At 43.7% G+C, this 22,930-nt stretch overlaps 1 long non-coding RNA gene across 1 annotated transcript in view; it reads left to right on the top strand.

Moving 5' to 3' along the window:
• Positions 1–19,169, top strand: part of LOC128328912 (uncharacterized) — a 43,486-nt gene extending 24,317 nt beyond the window's left edge. The window contains exons 2-3 of the long non-coding RNA XR_008309444.1: positions 4,311–4,535; positions 18,745–19,169. This is a non-coding gene — a long non-coding RNA (uncharacterized LOC128328912). The remainder of the gene's footprint in view (positions 1–4,310; positions 4,536–18,744) is intronic.
• The last annotated feature ends 3,761 nt before the right edge of the window (positions 19,170–22,930 follow it).

Here is a 22,930-nt window from a genome sequence, read left to right as displayed (position 1 = left end):
TTGGTTCAGACTCGAACTGGCATTGCCAATGCAATACCCTGTTTGGTCCGGGTTTAAACCTTCAAACCGAACCGGTTCAAATTTGAACCAGTTTGGACATCTCTAATTGTGCTTGTGTGGGACTGCTTGGCTGCAGGACTCTTGAGAGGGAGGCAGGGCAAGTGGTGTGAGGTAAAGTGTATAAATGCCCCTTACCTGCTGAGGACAGTCAGTCTTTGCCAAAAAGACACGATCACAATGGGCATGCCCCCTTGAAGATGTGGCCAATGGCTGCTGCCCTACTAACACCTTGCCACATTCTGGTGATGCGAGCACTATGAACCTTGCTGGGATGTGGTGTCCTCAATGGATCAAGAAGAGGGAGGGGCTCCTATGCCCTGAAAGTGGAGGCAGAGGCACTCTTACCCCTGGACTTTGGGGCCGAAGTCCAGGGCCTTCACAGCCCCTGGGGGCCCCCAAATCCTCTTTAGTCTGTCCTGGGTGGTATGGTTGCCTGGTGGAGCATGATGATGTTTAATTTGCATGAGGGGTGGGCTCCAAAGGCCTTTAGGTCCAGGTTCCAAAATTACCTCAGTGCACCTCTGAGCACAGGTTGCTGAACCCAGGTTGGAAGATGGTCTGCAGGACAATTCCCAAGTTCAGGAATTAAGCTCAGGTTCATCAACCCATGGTTTCAAGCTATGTCCAAAAGGGCCCACTATGTTCTTGGCTAGTGTTCTTGATTTTAAAAAAGAGTGGGATGGGGTGTGTGTGTGTGGTTGTTGTTGTTGAGTAGTGTGCCTCCCATTATTGCCATACTGCTCTACAATAACAGAAATCAGCTTAGTTACTATTTGGCTTTGAGACTAAAACCTGAAATAGGAACTGTGGCCTTTATGGAAACAGTAAAATTCCAGTAAATTGTATTAGTCATCCCTTTGTATGCCCCAGCATTGAGTTTCAAATTGCGAGCGATAACTTCCTGAGCTGCCAAAGGGATTCAAAGTCTCTTCAGAAAAATTGCCCCAGCCACGATGAGTAACACTTGACATTTTCAAGCTTGGAATTTTGTAAATGTCTCTCTCCCACAGGATAACAAGATTTCCAAATATTTGGTTCATTGTGGTGTGTCTCTTTGATACCAGAGCCATAAAATCCATCAGAGGAGCACACTTTGTATAAAAACAATTTATTTAACTCTTTGCAGAATTGGCATGTTGAAAGCATTTATTTAAAATCCCAAACACAGGGGAATTTAACTGAGAGGAAGAGTATGGGATTTAATGCAAAGAAAACCACTTGGCTCTGTGGTCGCCAGGAGGTTATTCGCACTTGGCTTCAGGGTAAATGTTGAGCAAAGCCACTTTGAAGTACAATTGTGGCATTGAGAGAAGCAGCCCCTCCCCTCGGCATTGAAAGAAGCACCCCCTCCCCTCAGCTTTCATTTTTTGCAAGTACACGTGGCAGACATCAGTGTTTTCCTTCCTAGCCAATGGGAGTGGGCACAGAGAGAGAGAGAGAGAGAGAGAGAGAGAGAGAGTTCCCTGCAGAGATAGATCTGCATTTCTGAAGAGACCATGACTCTTATGTTAATGATTCTGCGTTAATGATTCTGCGCCTCTCCCTGTTTGCTCCCGGCGTTTTCAGAAAAAGTAGCTTAAAACCAGCATTTTGAAAATCCAGAAATACCTCGAGATAAGCTAGAATTTGCATCACAAAGCCCAACTTATGTGTGAAGTGGGTCCAAGGATCTGGAATGGACTTCGGGGTAAGTTTCGCTGGTGTGCACACACTCTGTGAATTTTGCTGGAATGCACACACTCTCTTCTGAAGGAGATTTGGGGCAGAAGCCCTGTCCATTAGGAGTGTGCACGGAACTGGCTGGCCCGGTTTGGTTCGAGTCTGGATTGGACTCAAATTGGACTTGGGCCAATTCGGTTGGGCACCCCCTTGAGCCCCTCCCCCCCGTTTGGTTCAGTCCAGGGGGATTCACAGACCTTTTTAAAAAAACAATAAAAATAATAACATTACCCCCTTCAGGGGAGTTGTTGGAGGTGTCGGGGGTGTGTGTGTAGGTTCTCCCTCCCCTCGTTGGCCTCCCTTACAGCCCAAACTGACCCAGGCCATGCAGAGGCCAATTGTGCAGGTGTAGCAGCCTCCAAAATGGCCACCATGCTGGAGGGGGAAGGCCCGAACGGGCCAAAGATCTGGCCGTATGGGCCAGTTTGGGCTGCTATAATAATAATAATAATAATTCGATTTCTATACTGCCCTTCAAAAAATGGCTCAGGGCAGTTTACACAGAGAAATAATAAATAAATAAGATGGATCCCTGTCCCCAAAGGGCTCACCATCTAAAAGAAACATAGGATACACACCAGCAACAGTCACTGGAAGTACTGTAAGAGAGGCAGACACAGACACAGACACACACACACTGCCTCCAACAACTCCCCCAGAGGGGGTAAGGTAAACTAATTTATTATTATTATTATTATTATTTTATTAGTTGAAAAAGGTCTGCGAACCCTCAAACAGTTGGGGGTGTGTGTGTTTAATCTGGGGTCAGACCAAACGGGGTCAGACCCCAAACCGTCGAACCGAACAGGTTCTTCGTTGAACCTATTCAACATTGAACCTGTTTGCACATCCCTACTGTCCGTAAAGCATCCTGGAGTCGACACCAACTTTACAGTGCAACTCTACTTTACTTTAATGGTTTGTTGAGATTGGTCTAGGCCTGCATTAATTCTTGCCCCATGAGATCCATGCACTACCAACCAAGTGGTTCATACTAGGTGTAAACATGTTCACTGGAGGGATCATGTTCCTGGGGTCTTCACTTTTCCTGAAGTAGAGAAAATGTGGGAGGCAGGGTGGGTTTAATGTATTATTACAGTTTTATTCCACTCTTCTTCCAGTGGTACGTAGTCTGCCCACTGTTTCCTTACAACAAGCCTGTAAGGTATGCTAGGCTGAGAGAGACTAAGGCAGTTCACACAACAACATTAGGGAAGGAGAAGCCTCTGACCCTAATTCAGGAGCTGGGTGCACTTGCGATTTTCAATCATACGAATACGATTCATATTTATATACCACTTTTCAACAAAAGGTTCCCCAAGCGGTTTACACACACAGCTCCCTGTCCCCAACAGGCTCACAATCTAAAAAAGAAACATAAGATAGGCACCAGCAACAGCCTCTGGAGGGATGCTGTGCTGGGGCTGGATAGGGCCAGTTGCTCTCCCCCTGCTCAATAAAGAGAATCACCACTTTGAAAAGGTGCTTCTGTGCTCTGTTAGAAGGGATATGTTTTGTGTATGTGGAAGTTCCCCAGTACCACAAGCCTAGGAGGTGCCAGCACCACATCCAAGACTACGCTGGTCAGTTGAGCCAGGGAGGAGGATAGCTCTACTTCTTATAAGTACATGGGGCAAGCTGAAGTGCAGCTGGGGATGGATAAGGCCATCTCCCTGCTCTCCCCCTGCTCAACAAAGAGAATCACCACTTTGAAAAGGTGCCTCTGTGCTCAGTTTGTTAGCAGGAGACTAACTGAGCAGACATAATGTTAGATCAGAACAAGATCAGAGAAAGGGAGCTTGATTATCAGTCAAACAACAACTGGAAAGGAGAAGCGTGCCCTAACCAGCGTGGCTGATGATCAAGCTCCTTGTGTTCAACCTTTAAAAAAGTTGATCAGAATGATCAAAAACCAGGAGCACGTGCCCAGTTCCTGGAAGAGGATAGGAGCCTTCTCCTGCCCTAATGTTGACCATGCAGACTGCCCTAATGACTAGCCCAAAGTTACCATGTGAGTTTTATGCCTGAGTGGGGATTTGAACCTGGATCTCTCAAGTCCTGGTCTGAGACTCTGACCACAACACCATGCTAACTCTCTACATTGGGTCGATGCACATCACACCTTTCTCTTCATGGGGGAACAAACCCCTCTTATATCACCTTTGCTGTTACAGGTTCCCTATTTACTGTTCCCTTTTGACTTTTAATTTTCACAGTAAGGATGCTTCATCGTGTCAACAGCTATCGTACTTCCCAAGTCTGCCTTGCTGCTTTGCCAGGAGATGCTTATATATCTTCATTGAAGTAATCGGAACAAAAATCCTAGCAGTTCTGAATGTAATACACTTTAAAACCTGTAAACATAAAACTTAAGTTGCAATGTAACTGAAATTGCCACTGAGCAGAACGCACATGCAGCTTGGAAATCTAATCCAGAAAGTTTGAAATGCCCACCTCCTGTAAGAGACAAACTTTGTATCCCAAATGTTCTTCTCCAGTTCAGATCTGAACCTTCTGTTTCTCCCTCCCAGAATTTGAAGCCTTCCTGCATTCAATGCTGCCCTTTCAAGACAAATGCTGAATGTCCAGATGCAGATAGGAGCATGGCTAATGGGCATGATCCTGCTGTTCCATTCTGAATCTCCATGAGGAAGGGAATTAAGCCTCCATGTCTGTGTCCTCGCCCTCCGCTATCCCTTCCTCCCTTCACTTTCTACCGACCCTACTATGGGCAGCTTCAAACATCATGGCAGCAGGTAAGTTTCTGCCAACCACAGGTACTCAGGAAGCACGTATTCATGATGCGAGACATGGGTTCCACTCCCAGCATGTCAACGAAACCCACCAATATTGGGTTTCGCATCTGGACTTCCCTGTGGAACCAGACATCTGTAACAAACTTCAAATCTAGCTGACAAGTGTCAGGTTTCCAGAGGGACGTGTGGCTGGGGAAACCTGACATTGGCGAGTTCGGATGACATACCAGGAGCAGAACTTGCAGCTCATACCAAGAGTGGACACTCACCAAGAACCAGTGGTTGGTGTAGGGGCGGATCTATGTGTGCAATGAACACAGGCTCTTCCTCCTTCCTGAAACAGTGCAACCATGTGTTATCATCAGACTTTTTATTTTGAGATTGTTGCTTTCTTAAACTGATTGGAAGCCATGCATTTCAGCTAATTAAGCACATTGTGATGGTGTTGTCTCTCAATCTCTAGGAAAGAATCCAAATGACTGATATTTCTTTTGCAATAAAGCTCTGTGCTGGCAATGTTAATATCCAAAGTAATTTTCACTTCCCTTTTTCTGAAACAATGCAACAAGTTATGTTACATACCTTGCACCTTTCCTTATCTTGCATCATTTTTTAAACCTTTTCCAGATGATTCCCAAAACCAAGGTTGTCTGATAGTTGTCTGTAGTTTCTTGTTCAAGTTGCTCTATTTCCAGGGTGAAGATTCTCCTCCAGGAAACTTAGTATCTTTCCCCCTAGTGTCTCTAGAATTAAACCTTGGCAAAGGTCATTTACAGAGCCAAAAAGGAAAAAGGAAGCAAAAGATTTGGCATTTAGAGATGCTGAAATAGTTGCCTCATCTACTGGATTGCTTGGTTTCAAACTGCCTCCAGCCATTACAAATTCCTGTTCTACAACAGAAAGATACTTCTTACCTGGCAGCCTTACCTGTTTAAAAGGAGCACAAATGCTTTGCCATGATTCTCCCATCTATTCTTGGGATAGGAGGAGGATAATCAAGCTGCCCCTGTGAGATGCTTCTTGTTCTCCTGCATCCTACACACCTTGATGGCTAAAGCCTTAGCCATCACCAAGGAGACAGTGAGCACATCATAATAGAAACCACAGGTGATGTCATAATTGCCACCTACAGAGGTGGGGGCAAAGTGTCCTCCTTCAGCACTGGGGAAAGACCTAGCTTATGGGCAGCTGCCTGTCTACACTACAAACATATATGTGTTCTATACTAGCCCTCCTATCCTGGGAATTGTAGTTTGGGGAGAGTGCTGATAATTGTCAGAGTTATTACACTTTTTGAGCTTCACATTGATTCCTGTGGGGAAATTATCTGATGGGGCCCATGTTCAGTTATTGCACACAGGCCTCTTCAGAATTTGTTACACCACTGGGTTGGTAAAAACGTACTTGTCGCTGTGACGCATGAAGCCATCCAATGTGTAATTGGGCCAGTGTGGCATAGCTACATGCTATAAACATCTTTACAGTGTTACAGTATATCCAGCTGCCAGTTGCCTGCCCAAGGGCAATGCAATAAGATACGTTTTGCAGTCGGGCAAGAAGCTGATCATGCATCACTCAGCAACATATAGATCACTCCTTTAGTCTACTGTGTTGGTGATTATTATTATTATTATTATTATTATTATTATTTTACATTTATATCCCGCTCTTCCTCCAAGGAGCCCAGAGCGGTGTACTACATTCTTGAGTTTCTCTTTCACAACAACCCTGTGAAGTAGGCTAGGCTGAGAGAGAAGTGACTGGCCCAGAGTCACCCAGCTAGTATTATGGCTGAATGGGGATTTGAACTCAGGTCTCCCCGGTCCTAGTCCAGCACTCTAACCACTACACCACGCTGGCTCTATTATGCTGTTTTCTCCACCGAATACAAATTAAGACACTTTAAAAGGTACCATCTGGATTCCTTTTTAGAACCATCTGTATTTTTATATATAGGTAGAGTGTGCCCTCGAGTCAGTGTCAGCTCATGGTGACCACAGAGTCCTATGGTTGTCTTTGGTAGAATACAGGAGGAGGTTTACCATTGCCATCTCCCACACAGTTTGAGATGATGCCTTTCAGCATCTTCCTATACTGCTTATGCTGATATAGGTGCTTCCCATAGTCTGGGGAACATACCAGCGGGGATTTGAACCAGCAACCTCAGGCTTGATAGGCAAGCCATTTCCCACTGCACCATTAAGTGGCTATATACCTAGTATTAAACTGCATCCCACTGTACAAAAAAAGTTTCCATTTTCTGATGCTTGAACATTTTCAGAATTCCCTGTCCTAAGATTATGCCTATTACCTAGAAAATAAGCTACCAACTTCTATGTATAAAAGGTTACTTCTGGAAGAGGGGCTAAAAGCTAAAAGTCGCTGGTGAACACATGCATTTTTATATAACAGCATCATCTAGTCTAAATAAGAGCAACATGATGAAAGCTTTTGTGATTCCATTTCGAAACAATTTCCTTTTACCATTTGAAGCAGGTTCCCACACCCAAGTATTCTGAGAATTCTGTTGCATCATAGGAAAAACAGCATACAACCTTGGGCTGAAAACTTCAATACACTATTTGTGGTGGTGTTTGAGGTGATTTTAAGTGGTGATCTGGCGTGATAGGGAGAAGAACTGATAATCTTGCTGTTAATCACTTCTTGATTTAGGCAATGAATTAAAGATGATCGTTGTAATAGTATGGGCCAGTTTGTATGTGTTCATTGGATCATTTCAGTCCAAATTTACTACATTTGTCAATGCATTTGTAATCACAGCACATCCAGACTCTAGAGCACCTGGGAGTAGTGAGGAAAAATTGTGTGTGTGTGTGTGTGCGCGCGCATGCACGTGAGTGCATGCATATATTAGGTGTTCTAATACTTGGATCTAAAGGTAAAGTGTGCCGTTGAGTCGGTGTCAACTCCTGGCAACCACAGAGCCCTGTGGTTGTCTTTGGTAGAATACAGGAGGGGTTTATCATTCCCATTTCCCACACAATATGAGATGATACCTTTCAGCATCTTCCTATATCGCTGCTGCCCAATATAGGTGTTTCCTATAGTCTGGGAAACATACCAGCGGGGATTCGAACTGGCAACCTCTGGCTTGGTAGTCAAGCCATTTCCCCACTGCACCTTGCATCTAGGATGTCCATATTTACATGGCTGATTGAATTAGACTGTGCCAAACTGGAACCAAAAGAAATTGCTTTCCTTTGAAAGAAACTTTCTATGAACTGACCCCCAGTCTCCCACGAGGAACTGTTATATTAACAAAACTGCATCAATAGTTAGAAGTGCAGCTATTCCTTCCCACCCCCAGTAACATACCAGGAAAAGACCCAGCATCATGCATGCAAGAATGATGTGCTCTAGGGTAGTACAGTGGAGAGAAAGGCAGCAATTTGAAGTGCCACCCCTGCCAGAAGGCAGCCACTTGCTTCACAGAAGCCAGTTCTTCTGTGAACTGTGATGAGCAAGCCTTGCACCTTCTTTCACAAGAACATTTTCTAGAATCAATAGAAGAGGCAGCACAATAGGAACATAGGAAGCTGCCATATATTGAGTGAGACTGTTGGTCTATCTAGCTCAGTATTCTTCACAGACTGTGTTACCAGCTGAGCTGATTCTGCCAGCTCCCAGAAGTCTCCCTGGTTGCATGTGCATCTTCAGGCTTGAAGATTGCACTTTTGCTATGCTCAGAAGTTGCACCACAATGTGAGTCCCCAGTCTATGTTATACATGGGGATAAGTCACTTAGTTGGCAGTGGACTGGTCATCCCTAGATTTGGCTGCACACCCCACAAATTGGAAAGGGGATTAGCTTCACACTCTCTATGAGGGGTGCCCAGCTAAGCAGACTCCCAGGACTAGCTACTGCAAGTGTCTGGCATCTAAGATCATTTCAGCCTTGGAATAAAATCTGAACTCCCCTCTTCCTCTCACAAAGAGAGACAATATGTAGCCATCAGGCCAGGGAGAAAAGACAGATAAGACAAGTTTCTTATCTGCAGCCTCCATTACAATAGGGATGAGTAAGTGATGTAACTTTGAAAGTGTGCCCACTGAAACTGTTGATGGAATTATTGGGAGAGTCAGTCCCAGCACAGGATATTCTTTAAACGCACCTGCACACTCCAATTGTTCTCTCAATCAGCCTTGAATACCATAAGCGATTCACACACATCCCTACCCAGGAAGGACAAAAACACAGTGCATTCCAAAAAAAAAAAAAAAAAGTTGTCTGGGCTCCCCTATTCAGCAGAACAGGACAAAAGAAATGTGCCTTCAAGGCACATTTGCCCTCAAGGCACAGTTTGGGATATAAATATTCCTAACTCCATGACCCAGTGTGCTTCCTTGTGTAATTACACCTGGGACTCCCACTGAGAAACATCTCAGTGTTCCCTTGTGCCTCTCACTCTGGACCCCAGCAGACTGCAACAAGAGACCCCAGCAGACCACCTTGGTGTTCCCCTCTCTAGGACAGCCTCTTGCCCGGCTCCTTCAGGGCTGAAGCTATCCCTTTCTCTTATTTCTGAAATCTTGCCCCTCTATCTTAAAGTACCTCTCTAGCCCACCTGGGTCTGCTCGAGAGGGCATGCAGCAGCATGCTTATTCGCATCCCTTTCTCTAACTGAGTTACATAACCAAGCATCTGACTGCACTGGGTTTCTAAAAGTTGGGTGTAAGTTTTAGACTCCGCAAACTTTTCTTTAAAGGCACTATTTTCATTCGTTAAAAGGTGTCTAACAGTTTCCAGTTCCTGAACACGATTGCTCGAATATATGATCTTTTCAGTAAGTTCCTTGCCAATATTAACAGATTCCTTAAGATCAGTGCTAAGGGCATCTCTTTCTTTGATACAGGCATTTAAAAGTTCTGCTAGCAGTGAGCATGCAAGTAAAATAGCAGCACTCTCTAGCCAGCTAGAGGCCATACGTAGGTCTCTCCTGGCATTCGAGCCTCCAGCTCTCCCTCCACCCCCATCCAGTCCAAACTCTCCTCCTTCACTCAGGATTAACCCAGGGAAGGAGGCCCCTAGCAAAAGCTCCCTTCAACATGTCCCAGTCCAACCTTTGCCCCCCTTCCCCTTGTATTGGTCATGTGACAGGGTGCTGTACCAATAGGGGCTCTGCAACAGGGGACATACTTTTGCATCCTGTGGTGACACTAGATCCGGCCTTGCCAGCAGGAGTGGAGGAAGTACCTAGCTACCAAATAGAAGAAGTAAGCGGTCCCAAAGTGGCTACCCTTAATGCACTCACACAAATTAAGACTGATTGGAACTCTCTCCCCTTTTGAGCTAAATTCCTCACATTCAACCGAACTGGGGCTGTTGACCAAACACACTTGAGGCAGTTTCATTAACAACTGGCAGCGGTTTCTCCAAAGTTGTAGGCAGGAATCTCTCTCAGCCCTATCTTGGAGAAGCCAGGGAGGGAACTTGAAACCTTCTGCTCTTCCCAGAGCGGCTTCATCCCCTGAGTGGACTATCTTACAGTGCTCAGACATCAAGTCTCCCATTCATATGCAACCAGGGCAGACCCTGCTTAGCTATGGGGACAAGTCATGCTTGCTACCACAAGACCAGCTCTCCTCTCTGATACTGAGTCTTTCTTCAGCTCAAATCTCTTTGAGACAAGAATGTTTCTACTACATTTGGCAATACAACCAATCTATTAAGATCAAGAAATATGAGTATACTGATTAATGTCAACTCACAAGATCCATGCCCACCAGCACTTGATAAAAAACTGTTTTGAAATGGAGGTCACCGTAGTGTGTGGACATCTTCATCAATAATCTCATTTTAGGGACTCCATTGTTCTGTTTTGATAGATAGTCTGTGGACTCTATCATTTATATAGTCATTTCCACTGTTGATTCTAGTGTTTCTTGTTGTATATACCATTGTTCTATTTACATCCAATTGATCCATACTGAATACACTTTCCAATATAGTTATTTTCTATCATTTTTTGGTTGCCCCCCCCCCACATTGGCTAGGTTTTGGGGGGATCTTTTTGGTTCTTTTTGTACTGCTAGGGCAGTACAGTAGAGGGAAAGGCAGCAATTTGAAGTGTCACCACTGCCAGAAGGCAGCCATTTGCTTCACAGCATTCCACCTGGCCTGCATGAGTGAGCTACTAGTGAAAGTTACTAGTGACAGTTACACCCACTGCTGCCTGGAGCAAACATTCTTGGTAGTGGAGTCTTTTTTCTCGGCTTTGATACAACTCCCACAAAGTAGCAGCAGCAGGAACATATCACCCCAGCTGCAATCTTGGCTGCCCCATCGCCAAGAGACAATTTCAGTCCTTTCTATCATATTATTATAGTGTTATGAACTGCATTTGATACTTGAAGGTCGAGTACAAGTTGTTAAAAAAACTTTTGTGAGTATGCTCCAAAAACCCTATGAATGAAAAAGAGCTCAAGTGGGTTACCAGATTTGTTAATTTGTACTCTGTTTCCTGCAAACGTAGATGAGTCCATGAGACACAGGAATTAATATCCAACAAGGGTGGACACAGTGACAAATGAGTAGTAGTACCCTATTGTATGCATACTCAGTAAGTCATCTGCAATGTCCCACCAAGGCACTTTCCAGATTAGCTGCTCAACACCGGCAAAATGCTTCTGTTCAGGCAAATCGCATTCAAAACGTGGATAGCAAAGTGCCCAGCAGGGGGAGCAGTCTCATGAAAACTAACAACCCGAAAAAAACCAGCAACCTTTTTACACCGAACATACAACATGTTATCAACAAATCACAGCAGTTAAATCTGAAACAAGGCATCAGAAATGTAAATAACCCCCTGCTGTCAGTGTAGGGACTGTGGTGTCACAACACAGGAAGTGTGGAAGCACAATTCAGAGATACACTGTGACCCCGTTGCAGGGTCTAATCTGGAAAGCACCTAAATGGTGAAAAAACGTTATATCCTTTAGCAGTGATCAGAAATCCAGAAGATCAGGGCACAGGAATGATTTTGCTCACCACTCAGGAAGACAATACATGTCAACAGCTTCCTGAGTGGCTACTTCCAGACTGATCTGTGATAAGTTACCACTTCCTAAATGGTTGTTTAGTAACCATTTAGATATGGTTTAGAAAATAAAGTAAAACAGATGGACCTTGCATTTCTTTCTACCAATATGAATATAATGGATATTTATACAGTCATCCCTTGCCAACTGCTAGGGTTCCGTTCTGCCAAAACCTCGCCGTTGGCAAATTCGTGGTTGGTGATGCATTAAAGTCTATGGGAAACAGGGGGTTAGGGGAACCACGTCTGTAAGAAGACCTAAAAATCAAGGGGGAAAATACCCCCCCAAGGCTGAAAATCACCAAGAAGAATGAGCAGATCGAACCTCTGGACATTTGAACCCCGCCAAATTACTCAAAGGCAACGGTTAGAAAGGGTCATGAAGAAGAATGAGCAGACCAAACCTCTGAATCCACCCCACCAAATAACTGAAACCCTTTCAAAATCACTAAAAAACACACACAAAAAGCCCCTCCCAGATACTCAGGTCACTGTTGGCAAGACATGTCACAGAATCCCATTCACATATACTCAAAACTGCCGGCAAGGTATGGCTGTATACCGCTTTTCAACAAAAATTCCCAAAGCAGTTTACATACAGGTGAAACTCGGAAAATTAGAATATCGTGCAAAAGTCCATTAATTTCAGTAATGCAAATTAAAAGGTGAAACTGATATATGAGACAGACGCATTACATGCAAAGTGAGATAAGTCAAGCCTTAATTTGTTATAATTGTGATGATCATGGCGTACAGCTCATGAAAACCCCAAATCCACAATCTCAGAAAATTAGAATATTACATGGAACCAAGAAGACAAGGATTGAAGAATAGAACAATATCGGACCTCTGAAAAGTATAAGCATGCATATGTATTCAGTACTTGGTTTGGGCCCCTTTTGCAGCAATTACTGCCTCAATGCGGCGTGGCATGGATGCTATCAGCCTGTGGCACTGATGAGGTGTTATGGAAGACCAGGATGCTTCATTAGCGGCCTTCAGCAATTCTGCATTGTTTGGTCTCATGTCTCTCATCCTTCTCATGTCTCTCATCCTTCTCATAGATTCTCTATGGGGTCAGGTCAGGCGAGTTTGCTGGCCAATCAAGCACAGTACACTGTATACTTTTCAGAGGTCCGATATTGTTCTATTCTTCAATCCTTGTCTTCTTGGTCCCATGTAATATTCTAATTTTCTGAGATTGTGGATTTGGGGTTTTCATGAGCTGTACGCCATGATCATCACAATTATAACAAATTAAGGCTTGCCTTATCTTGCTTCACATGTAATGCGTCTGTCTCATATATCAGTTTCACCTTTTAATTTGCATTACTGAAATTAATGGACTTTTGCACGATATTCTAATTTTCCGAGTTTCACCTGTAGACAGAAATCAGAAAATACATAAAATGGTTCCCTGTCCCCAAAAGGCTCACAATCTAAAAAAAAAGAAGCATAAGGTAGACACCAGAAACAGCCATTGGGAGGGATGCTGTGCTGGGACAGGATAAGGCCAGTTGGTCTCCCCCTGCTCAATAAAGAGAATCGCCACTTTAGAAGGTGCCTCTTTGCTTAGTTAGCAGGGAATCTGAGTTGTAATTTTTAGTTATAATTCAAATAACCAAGACAACCGCTCACAATCTTCTTTGTGGCCCACACAGGATTATATATCTTCGCAAACACTGCTCTGCGCAAGTGGACTAGAGACAATATTATTAAGCTCCTGAAAATTACAGAGCCAGAGGTTGATGGTTCGAATCCCTGCTGGTATGTTCCCCAGACTATGGGAAACACCTGTATCAGGCAGCAGTGATATAGGAAGATGCTGAAAGGCATCATCTCATATTGCACAGGAAATGGCAATAGTAAACCCCTCCTGTATTCTACCAAAGACAGCCACAGGGCTCTGTGTGGTTGACATCGATTCCACGGCACACTTTACCTTTACCTGAATCATGTGAACTGCTTTTTAGGTGCTCATGCAATTTTTTCAAAGTCCGTCACCCATTGGCCAATTTGTTTGGTGTTCACTAGGTGGCAGCATAAGCCTAAAGGCAGAGAGATTTGCAGTGTAATTTAACAAAAGTCTCCTTGGATATATAAAACAATTCTGCAGTTGTGCTGCTTGAAGATATTTGAAAGAGCTCCAATGCAATCCTGTCTCACCAAATGTTGCCGATCCTCCATCGCCATCTATTAATTAGAAAAGGAGGAAGAAAATTCAGCTTGGAAGAGAATACAGCCCTATTACTACTGATTAGCAGATGGCTCAAATCGCAAATGGCTGGCTGCCTGCCAGCATCACTGCTCTGCACAATTCACACAAATGGTGGCAGTCAGGGGAGCAGCCACAGTTTGCCATTTATCTACTTGCTCAGGGAGAATTGCCAGTCACCCAGGTGAGCATCAGATTGTGCCCTCTGCTTAGAGGGTAGACTGAGATGCATCATGCCAGAATTGTCTGTACAATCAGGAAAAAAATTGCATGCATTCGTATGCAGTTTTAACAAAGTATGTTTATATAGCATATCCTCCAGTTTATCACACAGATCAAAATCTTTAAAATGAAAATTTACATTCCGATAATGAGAATTCTTGTACACTGATAATTCCTAGTCTTACACCAACAATCACTATCTGATGCTTGTCCTGCAATATGTTAAACTGACCACACTTGGGAACTTTGGTTGAAAAACGGTATATAAATATTCGTAATAGTGCGTAGTACTGATAGAATGGATCTGGTTGTACCTCTGAAAATTCAGCAATATATAGAATCTGGAAAGGCAATAATGGAGACAGGTAAGGCAGAACATTAGCATTATGTTCTATCTGTACACATTGTGCAGGTTCACACAACTGCCGGCAAGTCTAGAATGTGGAAAATGCGTATCTGTCAGGACACAAGAGCATGTACTCCCAGTGAGCGTGATGACTGAACCTGCCCAAATCCAGTTACTACACTGTTCACCAAATGTTCTCCTGACATTCTCCACCCACAAGATCTCAGACTTCCAGCTCTAGTGTACCAACACTGGGAGAATGTCGGGTGGAGAATCTAAAACACTGGACTTGGGTAGGTTCAGATGTTACGCCCGCCAGAAGCTCCTGCTCTCATGTTATGACATATTCCCCACTTCCAGAATGGCTGGCAGTCATGTGAACCCACCCACTGACAGGCAAAGATACAACTTTAGAGTTCTTTGGGGACATTATAGAGATTCTACCAACGCCCATGGGGAATGGGGTAAACAGTGTCCCAGCAACAGGAGTAATGGCAACCAATTTTTAATATCAATTAAATCTGAAGTACCACCTTTTTGCCCCCATGATCCTATCCACCCACTGACATAGTCAACAGAGACTCCACATCACATTGCATTGCCATCAGCAGTATGGTAGGTGGGAATGCAAGATAGGACCTTTTCAGTTGCAGTACCCAGCTTGTGGAACTCCTTAAGCACAGCAAGCTACTTTATACTGAGTCAGATCACTGACCCAGACCACTGAGTTAAGTATTGTCTACACTGATTGGCCGCAATTATCCAGGGTTTCAGGGGGACATAAGAGGGAGTGAAAACATGCCAAGCATGTGATCTACCATTGAGCTATGGATCCTTCTCCTCACCACAGGAAGCCCTATTGGTTCCTTGATTAGTGTTTCAGTGGAACACAAAGACAGTTTGGTTTCACTGCACTTGGGGTTAGATTAATGCTGTCATGCTGTTTTCTGTTGATTTCTTTTAGTGGAATTTTTTTCTTCTCTGATTATGTTATTCTGATTGCAGTAAGTCACCCAGGGAGGTGACATTTTGGAAACTGAATAGAATAGAATAAAATGAAATGAAATATATTTACAGTATAAATCAGGGTTTCTTAACCTTGGGCCTCCAGATGCTGTTGGACTACAACTCCCAGAATACCCAGCCACAAAAATCATGTCTGGGGATTCTGGGAGTTGTAGTCCAACAACATCTGGGGGCCAAAGTTAAGAAACCCTGGTATAAATGATCAAGATCAGTTTTAAACTTTAGAACCTTTTAAAAATGTTATCTGGCAATATATATTGTTTGGTTCTGTTAGCAATAATAATTAAAAATTTCTCCAGTTTTTGACAAGAGAGTTTTCCAGGCACATTCAATTATGCTATAACTTTCAACATGCTCTAGCAGTACATGTTGTTCCCAAAAAAGAAAAGAAAAGAAAAGAAAAATCATGCAAGCCCTATAACAGAGAACAGTAGGATGTAAATCATCTTAGACAGTGTGGAACACAGAGTTGTATTTATTCACAGACAGTCCAACATATTGAACTAGGAAAATTCCCAGAATAGAAACACATCATGTATATTAAAGATTTACAAAGGAAAAAAATATTTATGTTGCAGGGAGAGAACAATATTAAAAGCTATCATTAAAAAAAACCAAAAAAACGCAAGGGTATAGAAGTGTAAGCATAAAGGAGTGAGGTTCCCGTGACAAACTAATGAATCATTTCCCAGGGAAATCCTTTTCACAAATGTTGCATTGATTGCTTGCATGATAAGTGGTGAAATCCTTTGGGTAAAGGAATTCATGAATTCATCTTCTATGAACTATGATTCGTTATTTGTTATTCAGCTGTTGTCCACATTGATCCAATACAGGGCCCATAGACCAGTTTGGGCAGCTATCCTCTTATGTGTTTCTAAAAGCAGCTCTAAAACAACCTCCCACTGAGACATTTAAATAAATCACATCTGCCCATTAAACAACAAGTTTTGTGCCCACAATACATTGTTCTTCACATTTTAAGGCTAGACTTTCTTTTTAAATGCATATTTCTGAGACCAGATGCTCTTAAAATGGCTTCAAATGGCTTCAGAGTATTTATTTGAATGTGCTTTTGGTAGGTCATTTCATGCATCTCAGACATGGTGAAAGACACAGGACACTACTGTTTTGAGAGCCAACTTTGAATATTCCCAGTAGTGTCATAACTCAACAGAAATACCAGGCTGCTTCCCTGTGTTAATTAGTTGGCAGCTTTCCCAAAGGCTCCTAAATTCAAAGATACAGTCCTGCTTTGCAGTGTAAAGCTGGATGCTCCATGTGTGCTCTCAAATCCTAAAAAGCGGGGAACAATGCAACATATGACAGATGTAATAAATAAATTGTAAAGTTCTCCAAAAGACAAGGGGAACTCATCTTTTATAAGTGTATTGGGATACTATCTAGACCAAGGCCCATACCACCATGGGAGAAAAGAGTTGGTGATTTGGTCTAGATTTTAGAGGACAAGAAAACACTTGTCGTTTCAGTGAGTTAAAATACTGAATCCATATGAACATAGCAAACAGCCTTATGCTGAGTCAGACCTATTGTCCATCAAGCTCAGTATTGTCTATTCTGTCTCAGGGGCGTAGCAAGGTTGGAGTGGGCCCAAAGACAAGATTTTAAAATGCCCCCCCCCCCGAAGCTCAGCTCATGAAGTAAAGGCTGAATAGTGGTAACAAAAAGTATATTAAAAATTATAGATAAATAGATAGATTTTGTAAATTGTGGACAATGCAAGTCAAGGTTGACTCAGCCTTCCATCCTTCCGAGGTCGGTAAAATGAGTACCCAGAACGTTGGGGGCAATATGCTAAATCATTGTAAACCACTTAGAGAGCTTCGGCTATAGAGCGGTATATAAATGTAAGTGCTATTGCTGTTGCTATTGCTATTTAATGATACTAAAGAAAGACATGCTGTTCTGGTAGCTCCAGGTCTCAACACTCACATCAGTTTCGAAGGATGAATACAACTGAAGGACGCCTGGGCAGGTGCGTGGCTGGGGGAGTCAGTCATGTGACTTGCCTCGGGGGGGGGGAGACAACTGTCTCCCCTTGCCCTATTATAGTTACGCCCCTGCTCTGTCTCTTCTTGTTGGGAGTCATAAAGGTAGTGATGTGAGGACTCGGTTCTTTATTGTCTTAGCTCTGCTTGAGCTTCAGAAGGACTCCAGCACGAGAGAGAAAAAAGCAAAAAATGTACACTGCTTACTTAACAGTCCCACTCCTTATAAGGCCTTTGGCCCCTCCCCGGTCAGATCGCATCTCACTACACTGACGGGCATCAGCTCTCCAAGGTTACAGGTAGAAGTCTTCCCCAGCCCTACCTGGAACTTCTTCACACAGGGCTTTTAGTTGATATCTCCTCCAGAATGGAGGGTGTGCAGTGCATTCACATATCGGCCAGATTTACCCTGAAGTCCCTGTGAGTTATTGTGGAGCACTTCACACACGATGTGGGTCTTCCATTGTGCATTAGAGTACAGCCTGATTTATATCTGAGGTTAAAAAAAAATCCACTTTTTGCGTCGGTTTCTTCTGGCCACTTCAAACTTTCAGTAAAGCATCGTAGTGTCATGGTAAGGCCTGCTGTCTGGGAAAGCTCTTGGAAATGCCAGGGATTGAATCTGGGACTTTCTGGATGCAAAGCAGGTGCTCTACCATTGAGAAAGCAGAGTGGTCCATCCACTCTGCTTTCTAATTCAGTTCAGTTCAGTTCAGTTCAGTTCAGACTGCTGGCTGGAGAGCAACTCATTCTTTGCTTTCCTACTCACTGGCCTACTGCTGGGTTTTTATTGGCGGACTTGTCTTGGTGTCAGGCTGAAGTACTGTATATGTGTTTAAAAATGTTTCTAAGCCAGGGAAATGCATATGTGCAAGTGTGTTTGTGTATGAAGGTATCTGCGTATGTTGGGAGTGTGTGATATAATTTCCACAGGAGCGAAAGGGTGTTCTGAACTTGTTTTGTTTTTCATCATGCCCTTAAAGGTAAAGTGTGCCATTGAGTCGGTGTCCTGGCGACCACAAAGCCATGTGGTTTTCTTTGGTAGAATACAGAAGGGGCTTACCATTGCCCTCTCCCATGCAGTATGAGATGATGCCTTTCAGCATCTTTCTATATCACTGCTGCCTGATATAGGTGTTTCCCATAGTCTGGGAAACATGCCAGCAAGGATTCGAACTGGCAACCTCTGGCTTGCTAGGCAAGTCATTTCCCTGCTGCGCCATTAGGTGGCTCACCATGTCCTTACATGCAACAAAAATATATTGGTGGCGGGGGGGGGGGAGTTGTAGCTTTGAGAAGGCACCTGAGGACCCATCTCTGCTTTATGTTCCAGAACCCAAACCAACCTTGCTACATCCCTGGTGGGAGCAACACTCTGAAGGTTATCAGGGAGCAGGAAAGGGCACTTGTGAGGGTCCTGTGCCCTCAACAGCAGCCCAGTTATGCTAATCTGTGATGTCTACACCTTACCCAACTCGATTCCTTTGAGAGCATTGGATGATGATGAAGAAATCATCACCTTCAAGATGGCACATTGTAGACGAGTGGTTGCTCTAAAAAAGGCCAACCTCTCCATCTGTCTCCCTCTATTATCATCACTGGAGAAGGCTAACGAGCTGTATGGGGAAGAAAGGGAGTGGAAGTAACAGCCACCTGGACATGTTGTTAATGTTTTTGCTGTAGGAAGACTTGTGCCTCACACCTGGAACAGATAAAATAGAAATACTGAACATATACAATTAAAATTATGAAGTCCAAAAGCAAGATAACTGTTCCATTTATTCCCACTCAGCTCATTTTCTCTGTCTCCCAGTACTAGCTAAATTCTCCTCTTTTTCCTGTCTCCAAACGTTTCAGATCTCCTCAACTTACTCACATTTGTCTTCATCTCCCTTAAAATCTTTCATAATTGAAGTTCTGTCTCAAATTAACATTCAAGCCTTTCAGCACTAGTCTGGTCCCTGAACCCTGCAGCACAGACAACAGCATAAAACTTCCTTCCTGTCTGGACAACAAGGTGGTGCTAAAACATTTCTTTCTCTGTAATTCTATATTGTTCTAGTCATTTGCCCATTGTTTTCAGAAGGAGAATCCAGGAGTGAATTGTGGCTACAAAGGAACAACTGCTTGCAAAAAGAAACAGAATCTAGCAATCAAAGTGTGCCCGGAAGAGAAACAAAGCGGTACTTCAAGATCCCCTCCCCCGTCCCCAAATTTTAATTTGGTTGTAGGTATTTTTATACTCCAAAGCAGGTCTGAACAACATAAGGCCTGGAGGAAAGATCTGGCCTGCAGGGACTCCCCCCCCACCTCGCCCCCAGCAATATCCTGCAGTGACAGCAGGAGCCATTAAGAGCTCTTGGCCTTTCCCACTGATGAGTAGGAATGCAGTGGGCCACTTGAGAGCAGATGTCCCCTGTTCCTGGACTGGAGCCTACTGAACCTTCCCTCTTTGCCCTCACCTTTCCCCTGGACTCCAACCCTCTGACCCTTCATTTTTATTAATATTTTAAATAATTAAATTTCATGTAATGATTAATGATTAATGGTTGATTAAAAATCAACCTTGGCCCCACAAGCAAGTCATGGCTGGTTCCATCAGGGCATTTGAGTTGTGCGTCTTTGCTCTGAAGTATTGAAATGTGCTCTGCCAATGTTCCCTTCTGTGAATCTTCATGTATAATCTCCAGAGAGTCATTTCTACCAGAAATAATTCTCCGAACTAGATTTCTCTTTTACTGCTTATCTACACAGCACTTCTTGCTGTTACTTTGGTTTATGCTCTCTATTCAAGGCACTTCCCAGAAGGTGGCACTGCCACTCCACATCTGCAACTGTCAGGATGCAGAAGATATCTACACTAAGCATAAGTGGCTCTAATAATCACTGCTTCTCCACAAGGAATTCTGGGCACTGCAGTTCTGTGAGCAGAGCTAGGGGTTCCTAAATGAGATTAACTGGGACATTCACTCCCCACACCCTTTTTTTTTTTTTTGTATTTTAATTCGTTTTCATTTATTTCTGAACAATAATACTCAGGTTTGAGTTGGAGAAACTAACATCATTTGTATCACGTATTAGCAGCATTTATCAGCAGCTGTAAAAGCTCCAAGATGCTGAGCAATAGGCATGCAAGAATTAAAAAAGCAAACACACACACACACACACACACACACACACACATTTTCATTCATCCCCCCCCATTGTTTTAATAGATTTTATTTTGGTGTACTTTTAAAAAATCTAATGACATCTTTAAAAAATCTAAGGACAGCAAATAATCTCCTCTTCCCTCAAAAGCATGGTGTGCCACCCAGAAATATGTCTCTGATGGTCATGCAACTCTCAGGGACATATTTTCAGGTGACACAGGGCTTCCAAGGGAAGGGAAGATAATCAAAAATCAATCTCAGCCTCACTGCTTAGTGTGGAATGCAGCACAGCACATGCACACTTCCTTTGCTGCATGCATGCTTTATTAATTAGGAGGTTGGTGGTCATTTTTGATGGCCATGCTGCTGCATGGTGGGGCATATAGGATTTAAAAAAATGTATATGCCTATCAATTCTGCAGCCACAGTTTGCCATACACCACTTTCCTTGCTCAGCTTTTCTCCCAGGGGCAGTTCAGTGATACCACACACACACACCCCAATCTGCAGGCAGGTGGCCAGCATTCTCAGGCTATGCTGCCAAGACAGTAGTGGTGGCACCTGAGCACTCTCAGACTATGCCACCAAACCAGACAGTGGAAACAGGTGTTCCTAGCTCACGTTGGAGGGGAAGAAAGGAAAGAAGAGATATGCCCCAGTGGGGGAAGGAGGGAAAAATAAAAAATATGCCCCAATAGAGTGAGGGGAAATGATAACAGCAGGCAGCAGATAGGCCTGTAAGCAGAGGTGCTCTTACCCCCAGACCTTGGGGCCTGGTCCGTGGCCTCCATGGTCCAGAGGGGCCTCCAAATGGCCTGGGGGCCCACCTGCAGCCACCCTGCGCCCTCCCCACCGCTGCACCACCACGTTGGACCTCCATTTTTTTCATAATTCAAGCTGCCATGTGCGTAGCCGAGGGGTGGTGGCCAGAGGGTGGGCCGGGGGGGTTCGCTGAGCAGGCCTCACCTTCCCCCCACACACACAGCGGTGGCAGTGGCCGGAGCGACTGCTGGACCTGTCCGTTCGGCCCAGCGGCTCTTGATAACTGCGAGGCGCTCCAGCGCGCCTGCGCAGTTGAAATAGATTGTCACTAGTCTGTGACATCACCAAAATAAAGCCTCCCCTTCTCTGACAGTTTAAAAAAAAAAAAAAAGACTCCCAAGATGCATTTATTCACCCAAGCTTTTAATTAGACTTATGGAATTTGTTATGGTTTTAAATTGCTTGGATGTTTACATTTTTGTTTAAATCATGTTATTCTACACAGCCCAGAGCTGCGCATTTTGGGTGGTATATAAAGAGAGGTTGCTCCTCTCTCTCTCTCACGCCCTGCCCGTGAGCCATGCTACCTGTCGCACAGCTCTACCTGACAAATGGCCGGCCTGCCATTAATAAAATTAAGAAATCTAGCCAGCCACCATTCTACTAGGAAATGTTCTTTTTCAGATTACCATCATTACCCCTCCTGCACAGGTCTGTCACGTGTAAAGCCCTAAAGGACAAAAGGACTGTTCCCGTCCCCATGCATGATGAAATAGCCTGTCACAATTGACCTAAGCATTGTTTCAATCAATCTTGGCGCTGCCTTTCACTGACTTTCTCATGTACTGCAGCCAGCTCGCCTTTGAAAACATAAAACTCCACTTCAAAAGCATTGCTCGACCCTTAGCAGGTGCTCTCCAGAATAAGGTGGAACTGGCATAGTCGGCTGCTGGAATTCACATTTGGAGCTGTTCTTCTTATTAGGTGGTGTATTGGATGATCAAAGCAAAAATGCTAGGTCACACCTCAATCTGTTCTGTCTCATAATAGGATTATTTGGATCACACTCATGAAATGGAAGCTTACATATCTAAAGAGGGAGATACTGTACACAGTGCACAGGAATCACCACGTATGGAACTTTGAGCAGGTTTTATAGACTGTGCAAAAAGATCAGATTTAATTAGAAAGACTAGGATATAGATGAATATTTGGCATTCCTTTCTTCAAGGAGCTTGACAAGTAAATAATCTGCATAATCTCTTATGCCTATTCAAGAAACAGATGAAATGCGAGTAAAACACTACGAAGAAAGCATTGTTCAACATTTACAGAAGACATTTATTGTGTAAATTGGTTTACTATTTTTAGCTTTTTCATCTGCAAAGCAGACCCTTAGTTTGCCCTTAAGTAATGGAGGAGAGAATACTCCTGTAAAAGTAAATGACTACACCAAAGGATAGCAAATTGCATTGTAGGGGGGATTATTTCGTTAGGGTTTTCTTCCCACATGGATTCCATCTTACAGTGCTCGGCTTATGGAATTTCATGACTGAATGACCTATATTTCTGCCTGGCATTGGTGGTGAGGGGGATGGGACTGCA

This window comes from Hemicordylus capensis, chromosome 6 (assembly GCF_027244095.1).
Source record: "Hemicordylus capensis ecotype Gifberg chromosome 6, rHemCap1.1.pri, whole genome shotgun sequence".
Lineage (NCBI taxonomy): Eukaryota > Metazoa > Chordata > Lepidosauria > Squamata > Cordylidae > Hemicordylus > Hemicordylus capensis.
Note: the sequence above shows the minus strand (reverse complement) of the source record. Positions and strands in the feature narration are given on the sequence as shown.